This window comes from Lagenorhynchus albirostris, chromosome 3 (genome assembly GCF_949774975.1).
Source record: "Lagenorhynchus albirostris chromosome 3, mLagAlb1.1, whole genome shotgun sequence".
NCBI classification, from domain to species: domain Eukaryota; kingdom Metazoa; phylum Chordata; class Mammalia; order Artiodactyla; family Delphinidae; genus Lagenorhynchus; species Lagenorhynchus albirostris.
The window spans coordinates 147,134,690-147,158,872 of NC_083097.1; the positions used below are offsets into that span (position 1 = coordinate 147,134,690).

General features: G+C 37.6%; 1 protein-coding gene across 7 annotated transcripts in view; it reads right to left on the reverse strand.

The window, feature by feature from the left end:
• Positions 1-24,183, reverse strand: part of FBXW11 (F-box and WD repeat domain containing 11) — a 132,939-nt gene that overhangs the window by 46,003 nt on the left and 62,753 nt on the right. The gene's annotated exons all lie outside the window — the stretch shown is intronic.

The window sequence follows — 24,183 nt, forward strand, 5'->3', positions numbered from 1 at the left end:
CCTTGTTTTTCTGGAATGGCTTTGCAATCTCCCCTAGCAAGCATGGTGGGTGCCCCAACCTTTTCCCTTAAGAGGAGGATGCTGTTAGCCAGCAACAATCTGGCTTGCCTTGGGAATGCATTAGCTTTTGATTTTTGTGTTTACTGCACAAAGAGGCACTGTGTATTCTTTCTGGTGACCTAGTCGCTCAATAGATGCCCATTAACTGGAGATTATACATGATTGGATTTTCCCTTTTGAAGCTCCTACCTAATAGCTAAATGGAAACTTAATGAGAAGGGGAAGTGGGAGAGTTGTGTTTTGAAAGGAATAACAACTCATTTATGGATAGCAGTCTCTCTAAGATTCCTTCCCAAGCCTAAAATTCCAAGATTGGGGTACAAAATTTAAACTATAACATTTGTCCTGTAGTATTAGTCGAAAAGATCCTATAGATCTATTTATCAGTGTTTACAAGAGCTTGTTTACTGCCTATAGGAAATAAGCCTATCTCTCAAATTTTCCCTGTTTTTCCTTTATGTTCGTCAAGTTGTAAAATGTTTGGGCACAGACAGTATTTCCAAACACTCCATTTGAAAATACCCAACGTAGGTGGTGGCAGAAGAATCACCACTGGACACTAGTGCTCTGAGGTCTCACAGCAGGCTCTGATAAGAGATGTAGAATGAGGGCTTCCCTAGTGGCACAGTGGTTAAGAATCTGCCTGCCAATGCAGGGGACACGGGTTCGAGCCCTGGTCCAGGAAGGTCCCACATGCCGCGGAGCAACTAAGCCCGTGCGCCGCAACTACTGAGCCTGTGCTCTAGAGCCTGCGAGCCACAACTACTGAAGCCCACGCACCTAGAGCCTGTGCTCCACAACTAGAGAAGCCACCGCAATGAGAAGCCTGCACACCGCAACAAAGAGTAGCTCCTGCTCTCAGCAACTAGAGAAAAAACCCACGTACAGCAGCAAAGACCCAAGGCAGCCAAAAATTAAATAAATGAATAAAATAAAATTTAAAAAAAAAAGAGATGTAGAATGATGTAGTAGAAAAGCCAAAGGCTTTGAAACCAAAGAGAGAAGTTGGAATCCAGATTTGGTCGGTCACTCTGTGTGTGTGTGTGTGTGTGTGTGTGTGCACACGCGCGCGTGAGAGAGAGAGAGAGAGAGAGAGGGAGAGAGAGAGAGAGAGGGAGAGGGAGAGAGAGGGAGAGGGAGAGAGAGGGAGAGGGAGAGAGAGACAGAGAGATCCTGAGCAAGTTGTTCTACCCATGGACAAATACAAACCACACAAAATTGTGGGGATTGAGACTACCAGCACAGTGCTTGGTGTATAGTGGGTATTCATAAACTCTGTTTATGCCCTGCTTTGAAGATACTACTTTCCCCCAGGTGTTATCTATTCTCATGCTTTTCTAACTTCAGACTTTGACAGAAAGGCTCCAGATGGTTGCCTAATAGGGAAAACCCACTGGCTTTCTTGATAAAACCTTATAAGCCGCATAACACCGAGGTCTGCGATGGGGAAGGGGGGCAGGAGGGCAGGGCTCCATATGTTAAAGTCAACCATGAGCCAGAGAGGAAGGAAGTGTGTCCAAGTGTCCAAAGCAGGTCTAAAGCGGTGGCAGCAATAAATGATCCTGAATGGGAAAGGGGGGATGAAGAATAGGGAAACACAAGTAGTACTCCTCCCTCAAATTTTCCTTTTACTGCTATCTTGAAGGACTTAGGGATTAATAAAGCTGACAGTTTCCTTAGGGGAATGAACAAAGTGGGAACAGTGACTCAGTATATCACCTGGATCTGACTGGTAGTTACAAAGGCATCCTTGCAATATCACAATGTCCTGGGTTCTGAGAGAGTGGCAAGAAGAAAGAATGGCTGGGAACATGGAGGTGAGCGTGCCAAATGGAAGAGAGATGGGAAGTAAGTTCCCGCTCCCTCGTCTCCAGGCAGCCCAGGAAATGTGTGAAGGAGGTATATGTGCAAAGGGTTTTGAACTCCAAAGTTTTAAAACACAGGAGTCTGAATCCACCAGAGTTATTCTGACGTAACCTACCTCAATACTTTCCTCACTCAGGCAGGAAACATAAAAACGTCAGAAGTTCCTGCGGACTACACAAGAAACAACCGTCTTTCCAGTAAGAAAATTTAATTCTTCCTTTCATTCCAAAACAGAGAAATGGTGTTTATTTACATAGCTGAAAAGAAAACAACCCCTCTGATAAAAATAGCAACTATTCTCTTAAGGCTTGATGAAAGTGGATAAAGACATACAATTTAGTAAAACTGTATTTAATAGAGCCCTGTGGGGGCTGGAATACATTTTTTTTTTCAATTTCTCTTATAAAGCCTTCAGGAAAAGATGCCAAAGGGAAAAAGCTGCCCTCCAGCTACACTGATCAGAGGATCATTTCCAAAGAGTAATCCAGGTGACACAAGAGATGCTCAGAGGAAAAAGGGTCCTGGGGTCTAATTAAGTTTGACAAATGCTGCATGCTCACGTGTGTGCTCTCCCCCGCCGCCCTTCTTCCTTTCCTACACAAACACACCCCACAATGCACTTCGTAAAGATACTAAAGGCTCTGACATCTTATAATTTTAAAAATCAGGTTAGATTAGTTTGACAGCTATCCCTAATTTGTTGGGTATGGCCACCCCCCTTCTACACTCTCTCAATAAGAGCTCAGCACACTGGCAAACAGTGGACTAGGGCAGTAGCATGGCACGATTCCTTCCTCCTCCCACTTCACTACATGAATACTGCTGAGAGACAAAGGAAATGCCCACTTTTGGTAAACACAATATATACCTCTCCTATTCCTCATTATCTTATGTGGGGATAAGAATGGGTGGCAAGCATCAAAAATTCTAAGAGCCACAGGTTTTTATTTTTAGTCACTTTGACTGGGCTTCCCTGGTGGTGCAGTGCTTGAGAACCCACCTGCCAATGCAGGGGACACGGGTTTGAGCCCTGGTCTGGGAAGATCCCACATGTCGTGGTACAACTAAGCCCGTGCACCACAACTAGTGAGCCTGCGCTCTAGAGCCCGTGAGCCACAACTACTGAAGCCCACAGTCCACAACTACTAAGGCCCGTGCACCTAGAGCCCCGTGCTCCACAACAAAAGAAGCCACTGCAATGAGAAGCCCATGCATCACAATGAAGAGTAGCCCCCGCTCGCCCCAACTAGAGAAAAGCCTGCACACAGCAACGAAGATCCAGCGCAGCCAAAAATAAATAAATAAATAATCATTTTGACTTTTATTCCTTAAAGGTTTAATAGACAAAAGGTCACAAGTTCAAGGGAGAGGTAAGAAAAAACAATGAGTCTTCCTTCCAGGAGAAAAGGAAGGTGGTTTCCTACATCCAAGCTCTCAGATGAAACCATGAGGTAAGCCAATCTGAGAGGTGAGATCCTCTTTTAAGTCTACAACACTTCTGGGAAAGGAAAGTTCTTTGAAATACCAACCTGGCTTAATCACTTCCTACCCTTCTCATCATCATCTCTTTCATCCTACACCTACATCACATGCAAACAAACAAAAAACGCAGACCTTCCTACTACCAATGGAAGATACAGTCTAGGAAGCAGCAGCTAGACTCTAGGGCAGACCAACCTTAGTACTAGTGACATTTGGGGCCAGATTAATTCCGTGGTGCGGGGGCGGGGGGAGCGTGGCTGTCCTGTACAACGTAGGATGTCAGGCAGCATCCCTGGCTTTTCCCTGCTAGTTGCCAGTAGCAACCCCCTCCCCTGCCCTAACTGTGATAACCAAAAATGTCTCCAGATTGCCAAATGTCAGGGGTGGGGATTGGGGGCTCGGGGCAACAAAACTGCCCCCTCCACTTGAGAGCCACTGCTCTAGGGGTGTGAGCTCCTAAACTCGCTTCCTTAGGAAAATATACTAAAAATCACCACCATCTCAGACCTGGCCTTTCTTTCTCTTCAGGCTTCTTTTCCTTTAACCCCTGTGACAGTATGTGATTTCTTCAAATATAGCCTGACCGTACCATGGTCAAGTAATTCATAGAGTACATAGTTATCTCAATTCTGGGGTAAATCCTGCTTGCCATTCAATGCCTATCCAGGAAAACTTGATATAAGGAGTTCTTTACTAGAGATCCATGGGCTTGGGGGTGTGAATAAGGGTGATAAATATCATGAAGTCATATACAAAAGTTCGTGTGTATACAGTCCTCCAGAAAGAAGATCCAGAGCTTTCATTAGATCTCAAAGGTGTCCCAAATGTAATAAAATAGCAAAGCATGTCTGACCAAATAGGTGGCCAGGGTGGATGGAGCCTAGGTATACGTGTTTTGCTTTGCTTTAATTTAAAGTTCTCCAGGTAATTTTTATGTATGTGTCTGCTTTAAAATCACTGCTATGGCAAAATGATGTGGTCCATGTAGTACCACCATCCTAAGGAAATTGCACTGATACCGTCATGACAGACTCCATCCCAATATGTGATATTTCAGAACTACCAAATACCATGAGAATCTAATGCCTGTTCCTTCTCTTATAAAGCCTTCAGGAGAAGATGCCGAAGGGAAAATGATGCTCTCAAGCTACCCTGATCAGAGGATAATTTCCAAAGAGTATTCCAGGTAACACAAGAGATGTTCAGAGAAAAAAGGGTTCTGAGGTCTGAGTTTGACAAATGTGGTGCACTGCATGAGTGTTCCCCCAACTCCACTCCCAGAGGTTATGATATACTTCACTAAGATACTAAAGGCTCTGTAACATCTCATAATTTAAAAATCAGGCTAGGTTAGTTTAACCTAGCTTTCCCAAGTTTGTTGGATATGGCCACCCCCCTTTCACATTCTCTTAATAAGAGCTCAGCACATACTGGCAAACACAGGACTAGGGCAATAGCATGGCATGATTCCTTCCTCCTCCCAATTCATTGGACAAATACTTTGCGGGGGGGCAGTGGGCAGGGAGGGCCAAGGAAATGCCCACTTTGGTAAACACAATATATTCCTCTCCTATTTCCCATCATCTTTCCCAGTCTGTTATATGGGGTTAGTTTGTATAAAAGCACAGCAGGCTCTAAGCAGTGATATATCTTTGCCAGTAGGTGCCACCAACTAACACAGAATATATTTCACTTGGAAAATTCCCTACTTTAAGAGTTATGTAAGAGGAATCAATTTCCTACTTTAAAAATCCTACAAATTCTGCATTTTGGCTTTCATGATGAGAAATGCTTATACAATGTAAGGTTTTCATATCAAAAACATCTTTACTCCTGAGAGGAAGCAAAAACAAAAACAAAAACCTTACAAAGGATCTAGAAAACATGCGGGCATTTTGCCCTTTTCTCTTGCGTTTTTAAATGTTTGGATTTAAGAAATTAAGGATAGGGCTTCCCTGGTGGCGCAGTAGTTGAGAGTCCGCCTGCGGATGCAGGGGACGCGGGAGAGGCCACAACAGTGAGAGGCCTGCGTACCGCAAAAAGAAAAAAAAAAAAAAAGAAATTAAGGGTAACAGATACATTGTGCAAAATGTTATTAGATAACTTTAGTCTCTGTACTAGGCTTGTTTCACATATTGTCTTTTTCTTAACATTTAAAAAAATTTATTTTATTGAAGTACAGTTGACTTACAATGTTGTGTTAATTTCTGCTGTACAGCAAAGTGATTCAGTTATATATGTATGCATTCTTTTTCATATTCTTTTCCATTATGATTTATCACAGGATATTGAATAGAGTTCCCTGTGCTATACAGTAGGCACACACTGTCTTTTAATCTTCAGAAAAAATATGTAAGTAGACATTCCAATTTTACAGAAGAAATTGAGGACCAGAGAAATAAGTAACTGGATCAGATCTAGGTCTGTTCTACTCAGAAATCAATGTACTTTCTATACAGAAAAATACAGCTCAGGTGTTTTCCAACTGCTGGTTGTAGCCTATGAAATCAATTTAATGGGCTGTAACCAGCACTTTTTAAATAAAAAGCAAAATTGAATCCAGGCATTCCCCTGCCCACAAGGGTAATAAGCATAACAAAAAACACATAGAAAGGCTAAAAGCAATAAGCAAAACATAACAGGAAAATTCAAATTAAAAGGAAAGCAAAAGTCATTATTGCAAGGAGAGCAATATTCAAGTCAAACCACTGAATAACATAAAGAGCTTTAAAACTCTCTAAAAAGCAAAGATCTATAAAGAGGATAATGTGTGCTTTTATATACTGAATAAAATTCCACAAAGTACAAAAAAGTTAGAAATATTTAAAAAAATTTTTAAGCACCTTTTCATCTTCGACAGATCAAGCAGACCAACCAACAAACAACACTTAAGATTTTCCACGGAACGTTAAAAACAACAACAACAACAAAAAACTGATAGAGAATCCTAGGCCACAAAAGAAATCTCAAATACAGTTAGAAAGCAGGAAGAGATTATACATTTGAGAGTAGGCCAAGCAGAAAAGTCTAGATTTAGTTTGCCAATTATTACTTGCATAAATTCCAAAGGTAAATACACAGAACAATGACTGGCACAGGCAAACCAAACACCTTTGAGTTGTTATTGTTAATGCCAGCTTGGCCCCTAATCTAGCCTACAATTCTTCCCCCTTAAACCTAAATCTTACCAACACGTTGTTGGGAAATGAGATCAATGGAAAGCCAGAAGCATTCATTTGGAAAAAGAAGAGACAAGCTTGTCCAAAAAAGCAGCCCCTATCTCTCATACCACTCTTGCAACTCAGAAGGAAGAAAGCCATGAATAAATACATCTATACATACATGACTTTTTAATACAATGACTCCAGCCACCAGTAAGCACAACTTAATCAGAAACCTTCTACTCCTCCACACAAACACTAAAATGTAGAAACAAACTAGCTGTTTTCTTTCTACAATAAAACTAAAAAGTAATAAAAAATTTTAAATCCATTGGGAGTTTGACTGAAATCACTGCTACATGCTATTTCCAATGTAGTAAGTTTCCTTCCAACTTACCTAACCTGTAGTTCCACTCAAATTTTTAACAAGTATTTGGCTGCTATTAACATTACATGACAAGATTATACTAAGGTATCTGGAAGAATAAATATAGGAGAGTTTTTCTTCCTTTCCTCACCACCAATTATTTTTTTAAAAGAGGGGAATGCTTATGTTATTAGATATTACAATTTTTCTTAAAAGCTATAATAATTAGTGTGGTACTAACAAAACAAGACCAATGAAACAAAACAGGAAGTCGAGAAACAGATTCATTTACACTTACAATTTGTGTATGATGAAGTTAGAACTTCAAATAGGGGAGAAAGGGATCATTTAAGAAAGAGGATTAAAAATAAAAGTTAAATGCTACCTCATGTCACATACCAATATATACTATGGATAAAAAGAATCAAGTGTGAAAAACTCTAAAACCATAAAATGACTAAAAGCAGCTACCAAACAGAAATAAAATTTAGATTTGGCTAAAAAATTTTTTTAGCTCAGGAATGTTCATAATCAAATTTTAAAGACAAATACATTGGGGGAAATATTCTGACATATGGTAAATAACTTACCATATAAAGATCTCTCATAAATTACTTAGGAAACCAAAATTAATACTTTAATAGGCAAATAAACAGAGTAACTACCAATATTGCAAAACAAGAAATTTAAATGGCTGTCAAAAATGAACATGTACATAACAAAGAAAGATGTAATTTTTTACCTATCAAATTAGTAACTTTAATTTTTATATACTTTATAGGAACTGGGCTCTTTGGTAGGATTATAAATTGTTACTTTTCAGAGAATATTTATCAACATTACTACATAACACTGGATATAATTTAACTTACAGCAATTTATCCTAAGGAATTGTAGACCTACACAAAATTGTAGCTACAACAATTTATAACACAGAAAAATAGAAAACAATGTAAATGTCTAACAAGAGGGTTCAGACATCATTTAAGTATATTATACAACAGGAGAAAATTTAAGTTCTTTTAAAAAACTTTTCTACTGAAGCATAATACATATACATTACATACATAAATACATATATACACATATACACACACATATATTACACACACATAAACACATATACTCATGTATATAAGGTCTAGATGTAAATTTTATCTCTTACTGTAAAAACACTGAAAACCCCTGGTTAAGGTATTAGAGTACAATGAATCCCATACTGCAAAACTTACCACCTTTTCAGTTTTCTTTCAGTTCTCCTAATTATATCAAACTGTATTTTCACATCTCTCTAATACCTCCAACTGTCTGTTCTTAACAAAAAGAGCTGGTCTCCTGTTCAGTTTACTGTAACAAACAGTATCTGGCTAGAATTTCATTATAGGTTTTGTTTTTAACGGTATTTATTTTTACAGTAACCTATCTCAGTAAGTTGCCATTATTTCATGGCAACTTACAGTGATGCATAAGTTGCAGTGACGCACAGTTCCCTTTTCTGATTTTTCAAAGAAAGCAGATTTTAAAAATATGTGAAGTAGAACAAAAGAACAAACGCTATGCATATATCAAAAGCTGTGAAGGCTGCTGTCACCTGTCTAAAACTGGTGAAATACTATCTAAAAAGAATAGTGACATGAAAAATGGTCTAAACTATATTAAATGGAAAAAAAAGCAAGTCAAAATATGTCTGTACGACCCCATCTTTACAAATAAAAATTTATCTATCAATCTACTTATTTAGAAAAGCAACTAGAAAAAGTGTGTTAAAATGCTAACAATACTATCTCTAATTTTTATTTTCTTTTTCCTTATATAGCCTATCTAAATTTTCCTTAAAGACACATCTCTTTTTAATAACAATGAACAGTGGTTTTTTCAAAATGAAACTTAAAAGAGTAAAAGATCTACATCAAGACCCCAGATATATATGCTCTAGTTTAAAGAAAGAGAAACTAGTCACTGAAACTTCCAGCAGAGTCAGATGCTGCTGCATGTCATCTGACCTCTCTATGCCTGTTTCCTGATCCATAAAACTGAAGTGAAAACAGGGCCTCCCTGACAGAAAATTTAAAAAGATAATCCTGGCACTTAATATGGGCTCCTTTAGTCAAATTTAACCTCCACGGGACAGAGGTGTTTGACTGTTTTATTCATTCTGTATTCTTTTTAATTTAATTTATTTATTTATTTTGGCTGTGTTGGGTCTTTGTTTCTGTGCGAGGGCTTTCTCTAGTTGTGGCAAGTGGGGGCCACTCTTCATCGCGGTGCACGGGCCTCTCACTATCATGGCCTCTCTTGTTGTGGAGCACAGGCTCCAGACGCGCAGGCTCAGTAGTCGTGGCTCACGGGCCCAGCTGCTCCGCGGCGTGTGGGATCTTCCCAGACCAGGGCTCGAACCCGTGTCCCCTCCATTGGCAGGCAGATTCTCAACCACTGCGCCACCAGGGAAGCCCACATTCTGTATTCTTAGCATTTAGAATAATTCCTGACACACTACTTAAGTAGAGAAGTATAATAAATATCTACTAATAATATTATCTATAGTTATTACAATCTTCCTGTTAACTGTAAAGGCCAAAACTGTAATTTTGTTTCTGCTTACTCCTTTTCCATATTTTCCAAACTGTCTACAATGAGCAAGGATTCAAAATGTAGGGGAAGAAAAACATGCAACACCATTTCTGGCCCTCACAGAAAGTAGCAAGAAATAAAATCTATTTTCAGAAAGGCAGTCACCCTTATCACCTCCAAAGTATTCATTTACCTAGGTAAAAGAAGAACATCTCATTAATTATTTGACTGTTTAAAAAGGTCCAAAAGAAGCACAGACACAAGTCTGCTGGGGTCTCCCTAAGAAAGCAGACAAGGAGTGGCAGCATGTGCACTTAAATGCTTCCTAGGACTTAACACTTTGGAGAGAACTTTAAAGTAAAACTTGTAAAATGTTTCATATGCACTAAAGGAAGCCAGAAAAAGAAGGTGCTTTAGAAGTGGTAACAGAAGAATGGCCAAGAGATCCTGAGTTGTGAAGAATGGCGGAAGGCGTCAGTCTGCTGAAGTGTAAAGAGCAGGCCTTCAGAGCCAGGAGTCCCCAGTGCAAATCCCAGGTTCTGCCAATTACAAACTGTGACTTCCGGTTAAGTCACTTGACTTCTCTCTCAGATTCGGTTTCCTCTTTTATAGGACAGGGATAATATTGCCTATGTTGCAGGAATAGAAATAACATGTGCAAAGTACCTACAACATAACATTGCTCAGGGGGGGAAAAATAATACACCAGAAAAACATTTTTACTCTTTTGCTTCTACTATAAATCATTTTAAAAGAAACATGAAAGCATCTATCAGTGATGTCAGGCAAAGCTAGAGAAATACCATCCCACATCACAATCATTTCTCATATTACTGTGTTCAAGGGTAACTTAACAGACTCAGCAAAGATTTCAAACAAGAAATCTACCCAAGAAATTGTAAAGCAATGAATTATATTGAATATTTATAATAACAGTAGCTACCACTTATTGAGTACACTTTAGAGATTATATCATTTAATGAAAACTGGGGAAAGAAAACCAAAACCACCAAAAACTTAAAAGAGTAAGAGATGATGAATTTAACACGATACCAATCAAAACTCTAGCAGGCTTTACCACCACCCCACCCACCCCACCCCAGCCCCCAGCAAAATGAGCTGATTTTAAAATTCATATGGAAATATACAGAGTGAAGGCAATCTGGAAGAACTAAGAATTTACACTATGAAATATCAAGATCTAAAATATAGCTATTGTAACAAAGAGAGTGTTTATATAGGAATAAAAGTAGACAAATTGATCAACAGAACAGCATCCAAACTCAGATTCACACATATGAGTTCACTTGACTGAACACTAAGGCAACACTTCAGTGCAGTGGAGAAAAAATGCTCTTTTCAATAAAAGACCGTATCAACCGGACATCCTTATATTTTGAGCCCCACTCTCTCACCAAGGGGGAAAAAAATCTATTCTAGATAGACTGCAGATCTAAATGTAAAAGGTAAGCTTTTAGAAGAAACCACAGAACATCTTCATGACCTTGGAATAGCTAAAGCTTTCTTAAACAGGACAAAGCAACTGCTAACCAGAAAGAAAAATCTGATAAATTGGATTATAATGAGGAATTTCTCTTCACTGAAAGCACCATTAAGAGACTGAAAAGATTAAAATGTTCTAAAATTTATTTATGGTGATGGTACAACACTGAACTGCATACTTGAAATGGAAGAATTTTATGATATGCAAAATATATCTCAATTTTTTTAAGGAATTAAATTTAAAAGAAAAAAGGCAACCCACAAAGTGAGAGATTGATTATATATCCAGAACTTTAAAAAACAAACAAACAAACCCTCACTTCAAATCAATAAGGAAAGCAAACACACACACACCCCCTGAAAAAAGGTGAAACACTTATACGAGAACTTCACAAAAGAAAATATCCAAATTAAGTTAAAAAAGGAAAATTCAACCAAAGTGCTGTCATCTGGAGACAACCATTTGCTTTGGAACACAGGTTGAAAACTATAGATATATAAAAGAAAACTGTCTGAAGCATGCTCTCCAGTAGAACTGCTTTTCACATATGTCATAGATATCTTTCCATGTCACTGTAGACCTTTATTTTCATTTTTAATGCCAACAGTTTACATCATCACATAATTTATTTACTCAATCAGGTTAAGTAATGAACATTTAAACTTTTTACTGTCACATGCAACACTGCAATTAACCTTTATGCCTACTTTGAGTAACTGCCTCTTTCGATCAAATTCCTAGGATTGCTGAATCCATGAGAATGTGTATTTAATAAATGGATGTCTGAACAGAATTTAATTTCCTTTGTTTAATCATTTCTTTTCATCAGAATAGACTTCATATGACAAGTTATTAAATCTAATGGTCAATTCTCATTGCTCACATTTCTGGACCTATCAACAAGACTGAGCATTCCCCGCTTCGTGATATACTTCAATCACTTGGCTTCCGGGACTCTGCATTCACCTAGTTCATTCACCTACCACAAGAAACGTTAAAGATTTTCAGACAGAAGAAAAATGAAACCAGAAGAAAACTTGATTCTAATGAAGGGATGCAGAGATAAATGAAGAGAAAAATGGTAAAAATGACAGTTTTTATAAAATAATTTTTTTCCTTTTTTAATTTCTTTAAAATCTGATTGACTACCTAAGAAGTTCAAAATGCTGCTGACTGATATTAAACAAACCACAAACAAATGGAAAGGCATCTTTTAGCCATGAATTTCAAGACTTAATATTGTTAAGATGACAATACTACCCAAAGCAATCTATAGATTCAATGCAATCCCTATCAAAATTCCAACAGTGTTTTGCAGATATAGGAAAGCCCATTCTAAAATTCATACAGAATCTCAAGGGACCCCAAATAGCCAAAGTAATCTTGGAAAACAACGTTGGCAGCCTCACACTTTCTGATTTCAAAACTTACTACAAAGCTGTAGTACTCGAAACAGCAATGGTACTGGCATAAAGACAGACATACAGACCAATTACAGTAGAGAGCCCAGAAATAAATCCTCACATACAAAGTCAAATGATTTTTTTTTTTTTTTTTTTTGGCGGTACGCGGGCCTCTCGCTGTGGTGGCCTCTCCCATTGCGGAGCACAGGCTCCGGACGCGCAGGCTCAGTGGTCATGGCTCATGGGCCCAGCCGCTCCGCGGCATGTGGGATCTTCCCGGACCGGGGCACGAACCCGTGTCCCCCACCCGCATCGGCAGGCGGACTCTCAACCACTGCGCCACCAGGGAAGCCCGGTCAAATGATTTTTGACAAAGGTACCAAGATCATTCTATGGGGAAAGAACAGTCTTCTCAACAAACACTATTGGAAAAACTGATATACACATGCCAAAGAATAAAGTTGGGCCCTTACCTGGTAACATATATAAAAATTAACTCAAAATGGGTCAAAGATCCAAATGTAAGAGCCAAAACTACAAAGCTCTTAGAAGAAAAGATAAAGGAAAGGCTTCATGACATTGGATTTGGCAATGATTTCTTGCACATGACACCAAAAGCACAGGCAACAAATGTAAAAATACATAAGTCAGACTATATCAAAATTTAAAACTGCTGTGCATCAAAGAGTACAATCAACAGAGTGAAAAGGCAACCTACGAAATGGGAAAAAATATTTGCAAGTCATATATCTGATAAGGGATTAAGATCCAGAATATATAAAGAACTCCTACAACTAGACAGCAAAAACAAACAAACAAACTGATTCAAAATGTGCAAAAGACTTGAATAGACACTTCTCCAAGAAGATATACCAATGGCCAAAAAGCTTATGAAAAGATACTCAACATCACTAATGATTAAGGAAATGCCAATCAAAACCACTATGAGAATACCAGATCCTCCCAGGGTTTAAAAAAAAAAAAAAAACACTATGAGATATCACCTCACACCTATCAGAATGACTACTATCAAAAAATCAGAAAATAACAAGTGTTGACAAGGATGTGGAGAAACTGGAACCCTTGTACATTGCTGATAGGAATGTAAAATGGTATAGCTGCTATGGATAACTGAATGGTGGTTGCTCAAAAAATTAAAAATAGAATTACCACATGATCCAGCAAGACCACTTCTGGGTCTATATCCAAAATAATTAAAAGAAGGGTCTCAAAGAAATATTTATACACTTATATTCATATAGCAGCATTATTCACAATAGCCAAAAGGTGGAAACAACCCAAATGTCCATTGAAGAATGAAATGCTAAACAAAATATGGTATAAATATGCAATAGAATACTATTCAGCCTTAAGAAGAAAGGAAATTCTTATACATGCTGTAACATGGATGAATCTTAAGGACATTATGCTAAGTGAAATAAGTCAGTTATAAAAAGACAAATACTGTACGATTCCACTTATGTGCAGTATTTAGAGCAGTCAGTCATAGAAACAGAAAGTAGAATGGCTGTTTCTGCTTTGCCAGGGGAAATGAGAAGTGGTTATTTAATGAATAGGAAAAAGTTCTCAAGATTGGTTGCAATGCATAACATTGTATAACGTTACTGAACTATATATACTTAAAGTTAAAAATGGTAAAATGTATACTGTGTGTATTTTACCACAATTTTTAAAAAACCTTTTTAATTGTTGACTGAAAATGACTTTACCAATATTTTCTTTCAGTTTTACTGAGATATAACTGACATATAGCAATGGGTAAGTTTAAGTGTACAGCATAATGAGTTGACTTATATACATCATGAAATGATTACCACAATAAGTTTAGTGAAAATCCATTATCTCATACAAAATAAAGGAAAAAGAAAAAATATTTTTTCCTTGTGACGAGAACTCTTAGGATTTACTCTCTTAACAACTTTCATATATAACATACAGCAGTGTTAATTATACTAATCATGTTATAATTACATTCCTAGTACTTATTTATCTTATAACTGGCAGTTTGTACCTTTTGACCACATTCTCCCTCTCCATACCCCTGCCTCTGGTAACCACAAATCTGATCATGTTTTCTGTAAGTTTGTTTGTTTGTTTTTAAGTATAACTGACCTACAACACTAAAAATAAATAAATAAACAGCTTCTGAAGTTATGCATTTATACACATACATATGACTCAATAGTTAAAGCAAAAATAATAACAACATATCATGGAGTTTATAGCCTTTGTGGAAATAAAATGTAAGACAACAATAGCACCAAGGAGGGGAGGAAGGAAGGGGAAGTATTGAATGTATAGATGTAAGTTCTTTCTTCCACATGTGTGAAGCAGTATCTTATCATTTCAAGACAGGCTGTGACAAGTTAAAGGCATGAATTGTAAACCATACAACAACCATTAGAAAAAAAATTAAGCAAAAGAGGTTTAACTAATAAGCCAATGGTAAAGATGAAAATGGAATCACTCAAAAACTAAATCCAAAAGAAGGCAGAAAAAAAGTGTAAAAAGGGAATAAAGAGCAGGTGGGACAAATAGAAAACAACAAGGGGGTAGATTTAACACCAAACATCTTAATAACTAGTTAAATGTAAGTGGTCAAAATACCCCAATTAAAAGACAGAGATTGTGGAATTGGAGATAACTATATGCTATCTACAAGAAACCCACTTTAAACACAAAGGAACACTGGCTAAACCTAAAAGGACAGAAAAAGATAAATAACATCCAATGACTGACTAATCAAAGGACATCTAAAGTGGCTATGTTATTATTGGACAAAATAGATTTTAGAACAAGGAATGTAACCAGGTATGAAGTGACATATTTTCATAATGTTAAAGGGATCAATTTATTAAAACAATATAATGATCCTAAATGTATATGCCCTTGGCTAACAGTTTTAAAATACATGTGGGGGAGAAAACAATAACATACTCAAAGGAGAAAAAGACAAATCCAAATTTTTATTTGGACACTTCAACACTCCTCTCTTAGTTATGCATACAAGTAGACAGAAAAGAGTAAAGATATGGAGGACGTGAATAACACCATCAGCTAACTTAACCTGACATTTATACAGCACTCTACCCAACAAGGGAACACATTCTTTCCAAGTACAGACCAAACGTTCAACAAGATAAATGCTATTCTAGGCCATAAAACAGGTTTCAATAAATTTAAAAGGACTGAAATCATGCAAAATATGTACTGAGATGACGAAGAATTAATCAAAAATTAATCTAATAGAAAATCCCTAAATGTTTGGAAATTAAACAATGCATTACTAAACAACACATGGGTCAAAAAAGAAATCACAAGGAAAATTAGAAAATACTGTGAACTAAATGAAAACGAAAACTCAACATATTAAACATTGTGGGATATAACTAAAGTGGTGCTTAGTGAGACTGACAGCATTAAATGCATGTATTAGAAAAGAAAAAAATGGTCTTCAAAGCAATAATCTAAGCTTCCACCATAAAAAAAAACAGAAAATTAGTGAATTAAACCCAAAATAAGCAGCAGGAAGGAAATAATAAAGATGAGATCCAAAATTTGTACACTAGAAAACAGAAAAACAATAAGGAAAAAAATCAGTGAAACCAAAAGGAAAAAAATCAGTGAAACCAAAAGTCATGTCTTTGAAACAATCAACAAAATTGACAAACTTCTAGCTAGACTGATAAGGAGAAAATTGTATAAGAATCATTTCCGGGCTTCCCTGGTGGCGCAGTGGTTGAGAGTCTGCCTGCCGATGCAGGGGACACGGGTTCGTGCCCCAGTCCAGGAAGATCCCACATGCCGTGGAGCGGCTGGGCCCGTGAGCCATGGCCGCTGAGCCTGCGCGTCCGGAGCCTGTGCTCCGCAACAGGAGAGGCCACAACAGTGAGAGGCCCGTGTACCACAAACCGCCCCCCCCCAAAAAAGAATCATTTCCAATCTCAGAAATAAAAGTGGGAACATGAATACAGATCCTATAAACATTAAAGGAAAACAAGGGAATATTACAAATTTGTACTAATATATTCCACAACTCAGATGAGAGGGACAAAGTCCTTATAAGATACACAAATACTCACACAAGAAGAAACGGAAAACCTCAATAGCCCTATAGCTATTAAAGAAACTGGTTTCAGTGGTGAATTTTACTTAGTATTTAAGGAAGAAATAGTATCAATTCTATATAAACTCTTCCAAAAAGCAGATGAAAAGGGAACATCCCCAACTATATATATATATTGTTTGTTTGTTTGTTTTTTGCGGTACGCAGGCCTCTCATAGTTGTGGCCTCTCCCGTTGCAGAGCACAGGTTCCGGACGCGCAGGCTCAGCGGCCATGGCTCACGGGCCTACCTGCTCCGTGGCATGTGGAATCTTCCCAGACCGGGGCACGAACCCGTGACCCCTGCATCGGCAGGCGGACTCTCAACCACTGCACCACCAGGGAAGCCCCCCAACTGTATTTTGAGGTCAGATTACCTTGATAACAAACATCTACCAATGACCAGTCCCTTCCATCAGGAAACTTGCACAAGCCTCTTATATAGCCTCATCCACCAGAGGGCAGACAGCAGAAGCAAGAAGAACTACAATCCTCCAGCCTGTGGAGCAAAAACCACATTCACAAAAAGACAGACCAGATGAAAAGGCAGAGGGATATGTACCAGATGAAGGAACAAGATAAAACCCTAGAAGAACTAAATGAAGTGGAGATAGGCAACCTTCCAGAAAAAGAATTCAGAATAACGATAGTGAAGATGATCCAGGACCTCGGAAAAAGAATGGAGGCAAAGATCAAGAAGATGCAAGAAATGTTTAACAAAGATCTAGAAGAATTAAAGAACACACAAACAAAGATGAACAATACAATAACTGAAATGAGAAACACACTAGAAGGAATCAATAGCTGAATAACTGAGGCAGAAGAACGGATAAGTGACCTGGAAGACAGAATGGTGGAATTCACTGCTGCAGAACAGAATAAAGAAAAAAGAATGAAAAGAAATGAAGACAGCCTAAGAGACCTCTGGGACAACATTAAACTCAACAACATTTGCATTATAGGGGTCCCAGAAGGAGAAGAGAGAGAGAAAGGACCCGAGAAAACATTTGAAGAGATTATAGTTGAAAACTTCCCTAATATGGGAAAGGAAATAGCCACCCAAGCCCAGGAAGTGCAGAGTCCCATACAGAATAAACCCAAGGAGAAACACGCTGAGACACACAGTAATCAAACTGGCAAAAATTAAAGACAAAGAAAAATTATTGAAAGCAGCAAGGGATAAACGACAAAAAACATACAAGGGAACTCCCATAAGGTTAACAGCTTATTTCTCAGCAGAAACTCTACAAGCCAGAAGGGAGTAGCATAATATATTTAAAGTGATGAAAGGGAAGAACCTACAACCAAGATTACTCTACCTGGCAAGGATCTCATTCAGATTCGATGGAGAAATCAAAAGCTTTACAGACAAGCAAAAGCTGAGAGAATTCTGCACCACCGACCAGCTCTACGACAAATGCTAAAGGAACTTCTCTAAGTGGGAAACACAAGAGAAGAAAAGGACCTACAAAAACAAACCCAAAACAATTTAAGAAAATGGTCATAGGAACATACATATCGATAATTACCTTAAAAGTGAATGGATTAAATGCTTCGACCAAAAGACACAGGCTTGCTGAATGAATACAAAAACAAGACCCATATATATGCTGTCTACAAGAGACCCACTTCAGACCTAGGGACACATAAAGACTGAAAGTGAGGGGATGGAAAAAGATATTCCATGCAAATGGAAATCAAAAACAGAGCTGGAGGAGCAATACTCATATCAGATAAAATAGACTTTAAAATGAAGAATGTTACAAGAGATACAGAAGGACACTACATAATGATCAAGGGATCAATCCAAGAAGATATAACAATTATAAATATATATGCACCCAACATAGGAGCACCTCAATACATAAGGCAACTGCTAACAGCTATCAAAGAGGAAATCGACAGTAACACAATAATAGTGGGGGATTTTAACACCTCACTTACACCAATGGACAGATCATCCAAAATGAAAATAAATAAGGAAACACAAGCTTTAAATGACACAATAGACCAGATAGATTTAATTGATATTTATAGGACATTCCACCCAAAAACAACAGATTACACTTTCTTCTCCAGTGCGCACAGAACATTCTCCAGGATAGATCACATCTTGGGTCACAAATCAAGCCTCAGTAATTTAAGAAAACTGAAATCATATCAAACATCTTTTCTGACCATAACGCTATGAGATTAGAAATGAATTACAGGGGGGCTTCCCTGGTGGCGCAGTGGTTGAGAATCTGCCTGCTAATGCAGGGGACACGGGTTCGAGCCCTGGTCTGGGAGGATCCCACATGGCGCGGAGCAACTGGGCCCATGAGCCACAACTACTGAGCCTGCACGTCTGGAGCCTGTGCTCTGCCACAAGAGAGAGGCCCGCGCACCGCGATGAAGAGTGGCCCCCGCTTGCCACAACTAGAGAAAGCCCTCGCACAGAAATGAAGATGCAACACAGCAAAAAATAAATTAATTAATTAATAAACTCCTACCCCCAACATCTTCCCAAAAAAAAAAAAGAATTACAGGGAAAAAAATGTAAAAAACAGAAACACACGGAGGCTAAACAATACGTGACTAAAGAACCAAGAGATCACTGAAGATACCAAAGAGGAAATCAAAAAATACCTAGAGACAAATGACAATGAAAACACGATGATCCAAAAGCTATGGGATGCAGCAAAAGCAGTTCTAAGATGGAAGTTTATAGCTATACAAGCCTACCCCAAGAAACAAGAAAAATCTCAAATAAACAATCTAACCTTACACCTAAAGGAACTAGAGAAAGAAGAATAAACAAAACCCAAAGTTAGCAGAAATCATAAAGAGCAGAGCAGAAATAAATGAAATAGAAACAAAGAAAATAATGGCAAAGATCAATAAAACTAAAAGCTGGTTCTTTGAGAAGATAAACAAAATTGATAAACCATTAGCCAGACTCATCAAGAAAAAGAGGGAGAGGACTCAAATCAATAAAATTAGAAATGAAAAAGGAGAAGTTACAACAGACACCGCAGAAATACAAAGCATCCTAAGAGACTACTACAAGCAACTCTATGCCAATAAAACAGACAACCTGGAAGAAATGGACAAATTCTTAGAAAGGTATAACCTTCCAAGACTGAACCAGGAAGAAATAGAAAATATGAACAGACCAATCATAAGTAATGAAATTGAAACTGTGATTAAAAATCTTCCAACAAACAAAAAGTCCAGGACCAGATGGCTTCCCAGGTGAATTCTATCAAACATTTAGAGAAGAGCTAACACCCATCCTTCTCAAACTCTTCCAAAAAAATGCAGAGGAAGGAACACTCCCAAACTCATTCTATGAGGCCACCATCACCCTGCTACCAACACCAGACAAAGATACTAAAAAAAAATTAATATACAGACCAATACCACTGATGAATATTGATGCAAAAATCCTCAACAAAATACTAACAAGCAGAATCCAACAACACATTAAAGGGATCATACACCATGATCAAGTGAGATTTATCCCAGGGACGCAAGGATTCTTCAGTATACAGAAATCAATCAATGTGATACATTATATTAACAAATTGAAGAAGAAAAACCATATGATCATCTCAATAGATGGAGAAAAAGCTTTTGACAAAAGTCAACACCCATTTATGATAAAAACTCTCCAGAAAGTGGGCATAGAGGGAACCTACCTCAACATAATAAAGGCCATATACAACAAAACCACAGCAAACATCATTCTCAATGGTGAAAAACTGAAAGCATTTCTTCTAAGATCAGGAACAAGACAAGGGTGTCCACTCTTGCCACAATGATTCAACATAGTTTTGGAAGTCCTAGCCATGGCAATCAGAGAAGAAAAAGAAATAAAAGGACTACAAATTGTAAAAGAAGAAGTAAAACTGTCACTGTTTGTGGATGACATGATACTATACACAGAGAATCCTGAAGCTGCCACCAGAAAACTACTAGAGCTCATCAATGAATCTGGCAAAGTTGCAGGATACAAAATTAATGCACAGAAGTCTCTTGCATTCCTATATACTAATGATGAAAAAATCTGTAGGAGAAATTAAGGAAACACTCCCATTTACCACTGCAACAAAAAGAATAAAATACCTAGGAATAAACCTACCTAGGGAGACAAAAGACCTGTATGCAGAAAACTATAAGACACTGATGAAAGAAATTAAAGATGATATAAACAGATGGAGAGATATACCAAGTTCTTGGATTGGAAGAATCAATATTGTGAAAATGACTGTACTACCCAAAGCAATCTACAGATTCAATGCAATCCCTATCAAATTACCAATGGCATTTTTTACAGAAGTAGAACAAAAAACCTTAAAATTTGTATAGAGATACAAAAGACCCCAAATAGCCAAAGTGGTCTTGAGGGAAAAAAACCGAGCTGGAGGAATCAGACTCCCTGACTTCAGACTATACTACGAAGCTACAGTAATCAAGACAATATGGTACTGTCACAAAAACGGAAATATAGATCAATGGAACAGGATAGAAAGCCCAGAGATAAACCCACGCACCTATGGTCAACTAATCTATGACAAAGGAGGCAAGGATATACAATGGAGAAAAGACAGTCTCTTCAATAAGTGGTGCTGGGAAAACTGGACAGCTACATGTTAAAGAATGGAATTAGAACACTCCCTAACACCATACACAAAAATAAACTCAAAATGGATTAGAGACCTAAATGTAAGACAAGATACTATAAAACTCTTAGAGGAAAACACAGGAAGAACACTCTTTGACATAAATCACAGCCAGATCTTTTTTGGTCCACCTCCTAGAGTAATGGAAATAAAAATAAAAATAAACAAATGGGACCTAATGAAATTTCAAAGCTTTTGCACAGCTAAGGAAACCATAAACAAGACAAAAAGACAACCCTCAGAATGGGAAAAAAATATTTGCAAATGAATCAATGGACAAAGGATTAATCTCCAAAATATATAAACAGCTCATGCAGCTCAATATTAAAAAAACAAACAACCCAATCCAAAAATGGGCAGAAGACTTAAATAGACATTTCTCCAAAGAAGACATACAGATGGCCAAGAAGCACATGAAAAGCTGCTCAACACCACTAATTATTAGAGAAATGCAAATCAAAACTACAATGAGGTATCACGTTACACTAGTTAGAATGGGCATCATCAGAAAATCTACAAACAACAAATGCTGGAGAGGGTGTGGAGAATAGGGAACCCTCTTGCATTGTTGGTGGGAACGTAAGTTGATACAGCTGCTATGGAGAACAGTATGGAGGTTCCTTAAAAAAACTAAACAAAGGGCTTCCCTGGTGGCGCAGTGGTTGAGAGTTCGCCTGCCGATGCAGGGGACACGGGTTCGTGCCCCGGTCTGGGAAGATCCCACATGCCGCGGAGTGGCTAGGCCCATGAGCCATGGCCGCTGAGCTTGCGCGTCCAGAGCCTGTGCTCCGCAAAGGGAGAGGCCACAACCGTGAGAGGCCTGCATACCGCAACAACAACAAAAAACTAAACATAGAATTACCATATGACTCAGCAATTACCATATGACTCACACTACTGGGCATATACCCAGGGAAAACCATAATTCAAAAAGACACATGCACACCAATGTTCACTGCAGCACTATTTACAATAGCCACGTCATGGAAGCAACCTAAATGCCCATCGACAGACGAATGGATAAAGAAGGTGTCGTACATATATACAATGGAATATTACTTAGCCATAAAAAGGAACAAAATGGGGTCATTTGTAAGAGGTGGATGGATCTAGAGACTGTCATACAGAGTGAAGTAAGTCAGAAAGAGAAAAACAAATATCATATATTAACGCATATATGTGGAATCTAGAAAAATGGTACAGATGAACCGTTTTGCAGCAGAAATTGAGACACAGATGTAGAGAACAAACGTATGGGCACCAAGGGGGGTAAAGCGGTGGGGGTGTGATGAATTGGGAGATTGGGATTGACATGTTTACACTGATGTGTATAAAATGGATGGCTAATAAGAACCTGTATAAGAAAATAAATAAAATTTGAAAAAAAAAATCTATCAATATCACAAGAAAAAGAAAAAAAAAGACCAGTACATGATTGTTGTAGATATTATACTACATTCATCTGAACTGGAAACTTAAAATTGGTGAATTTTATTATATATAAACTACACATGAAAAAAGTTAGCTTTTAAAAAAATTTAATTGCTACACAAAAACAAAAACTTTCCCACAAAGCAAACTCAAGCCCTAAATGTCTTTACTGATAAATACTATCAAACATTTAAGGAAGAAATAACAGTAATCTTTCCCAAACTCTTTTTAGATATAGAGAGGTTAATTCATTTTATTAGGCTAATCATAATGCTAAAACCTGAGAAAAGACATTATCAAAAAAGGAAGTATTGACCAATTACCTTCAGGTAAAAAGATTAAAATACCCTCAACCGAATATTAACAGATCAAATATAAAATTATATAAAAATGATAATACCTCATGATCAGCTGGGGCTTTCCCAGAATTAAAGATTAGCTGAACATTCAAAAAAATCAATGTAATACACCATATTAAGAGAATAAGAAAAGTTATATGATGATTTCAATAGATGCATTTAGGGCATATAACAAAATTCAAAACGCACTCATGATTAAAAACTCTCATGTAACTTCCTCAATGTGATAAAGGACATATTTTTAAAACCTATAGCTAATATCATACTTAATGGTCAAAAATGAAACACTTTCCACTGTACTCAAAACAAAAGTAGAATATCCATTGTCACACTTCTATTCAATACAAATTTCACTAGTTATAGCCAGTGCAATAAGTCAAGAAAAGAAATAAAAAGCATAAATATCAGAAAGCATCCAGATGGCATGAGTACCTAGACAGAAAATCTGAAGAGTGTACAAAACAAAACAAGTAGAATATGCAATGTTGGCAAAGTCACAGGATAAAAAAAATAAAAAGAACGAACGAAGCTACACAAAACTCAAGCCCTCAGCATAAGCAGAAGGAATAGAAAATAAGCAGAAAAAGAAATACTTAGATCCTAGGATGCCCATATGTTCCTACCATAAGCCTTCATGAAGAGCAAGAGTAGTCCAGGATAACTGTGCAAAAGAAAAAAAAGAGGGAAACAAGCAGCAGACTGAAGACTGACATAAAATCCCATTAAGTGTGAAAATACTGAGAAAGAGTTTTGATAGGTCAGAGTTGATTACAAATTTGGGACTCAAAAGAGGATTCGAGATGCAAAGAAATAGTCTTCCAGGCACCACTCTTTAAGGAAAAAAAGTGTAAAAGGAAAGGCAAACAGAGGGAGCACTTCAACTTGATAAAGAACATCTACAAAAAACCCATAGCTGACATCATACCTAATGGTAAAAAACTTGAAGTTTTCATGCTAAGGAACAATGCAAGGATGTCCCCTCTCATCACTGTTTTTCAACATTGTAGTGGGAGTCCTAGCTAATGCAATATGACACAACAAGGAAATAAAAAGAATACATATCGGGAAGGAAGAAAACTATCTTTGTTCACAGATGCCATCATCATCTATGTAGAAAAAACAACAACAAAAATGACCCCCAAACTCCTGGAACTAGTAATCAATTGTAGCAAGGTTGCAGAATGCAAGGT